Genomic DNA, 1,679 nt, shown 5'->3' with positions numbered 1-1,679 from the left:
AGTCACTGTGTGTGTGGGGGGGTTCAGTCACTGTGTGTGGGGGGGATTAGTCACTCTGTGTGTGGAGGGGATCAATCACTGTGTGTGTGTGTGCGGCGATCAGTCACTGTGTGTGGGGGGGATCAGTCACTGTGTGTGTGGGGTGATCAGTCACTGTGTGTGGGGGGGGATAAGTCACTGTGTGGGGGCGGATATGTCACTGTGTGTGTGTGGGGGGCGAACAATCACTGTGTGTGGTTGGAGGATCAGTCACTGTGTGGGTGGGGGGATCAGTCACTCTGTGTATGTGAGGGGATCAGTCACTGTGTGGGTGGTGATCATGTCATTGTGTGAGGGGTGATCAGTCACTGTGTGTGGGGGGGATCAGTCATTGTGTGTGGGGGGATCAGTCACTGTGTGTTTGGCGGTGATCATGTCACTGTGTGTGGGGGGGATCACTCACTGTGTGTGTGGGGGGGGGATCTGTCACTGTGTGTGGGGGGGATCTGTCACTGGTGTGGGGGGGATTAGTCACTGTGTGTGGGGTCGATCAGTCACTGTATGAGAGGGGGATTAGTCACTGTGTGTGGGGTGGATCAATCACTGTGTGTGTGGGGGGGAGGGACCAGTCAATTTGTGCGTCGGGGGGGATCAGTCACTGTGTGTGGGGGGGGGATCAGTCACTGTGTGTGAGGGGATCAGTCACTGTGTGTGGGTCGGGGGCATCAGTCACTGTGTGTGGGGGAGATCAGTCACTGTGTGGGGGGGGGGAATCAGTCACTGTGTGTGGGGGGGGATCAGTCACTGTGTGTGTGGGGGTTTGTTCAGTCACTGTGTGTGGGGGGATCAGTCATTGTGTGTGTGGGGGGATCAGACACTGTCTGTGTGGGGGGGATCAGTCACTGTGTGTCGGGGGATTAGTCACTGTGTTTGTGGGGGGGATCGGTCACTGTGTTTGGGGGGCTCAGTCACTGAGTGGGCCGTATCAGTCACTGTGTGTGGGGTGATCAGTCACTGTGTGTGTGGGGGGGATCGGTCACTGTGTGTGGGGGGCTCAGTCACTGTGTGTGTGGGGGGGTGCTCACTCACTGTGTGTGTGGGGGATCAGTCACTGTGTCTGGGGATGGATCAGTCACTGTGTGTGTGGGGGATCAGTCACTCTGTGTGGGGGGGATCAGTCACTTTGTGTGGGCGGGGATCAGTCACTGTGTGTGTGTGTGGGCGGGGATCATTCACTGTGTATGTGTGGGGGGGTGATCAGTCACTGTGTGTGTGGGGGGTCAGTCACTGGTTGGGGGGGATCAGTCACTGAGTTGCGGGGGGATCAGTCACTGTGTGTCTGGGGTGATCAGTCACTGTGTGTGGGGGGGTGATCAGTCACTGTGTGGGGGCGGATAAGTCACTGTGTGTGTGGGGGGGGGAATCAATCACTGTGTGTGGTTGGGGGATCAGTCACTGTGTGGGTGGGGGGATCAGTCACTCTGTGTGTGTGAGGGGATCAGTCACTTTATGGGTGGTGATCATGTCATTGTGTGGGGGGTGATCAGTCACTGTGTGTGGGGGAGATCAGTCATTGTTTGTGGGGGGATATTTCACTGTGTGGTTGGCGGTGATCATGTCACTGTGTCTGGGGGTGATCAGTCACTGTGTGTGTGTGGGGGGATCTGTCACTGTGTGTGGGGGGGATCAGTCACTGTGTG

Source organism: Pristiophorus japonicus, unplaced genomic scaffold, assembly GCF_044704955.1.
Source record: "Pristiophorus japonicus isolate sPriJap1 unplaced genomic scaffold, sPriJap1.hap1 HAP1_SCAFFOLD_85, whole genome shotgun sequence".
NCBI lineage: Eukaryota > Metazoa > Chordata > Chondrichthyes > Pristiophoridae > Pristiophorus > Pristiophorus japonicus.
This window is presented reverse-complemented; position numbering follows the sequence as displayed.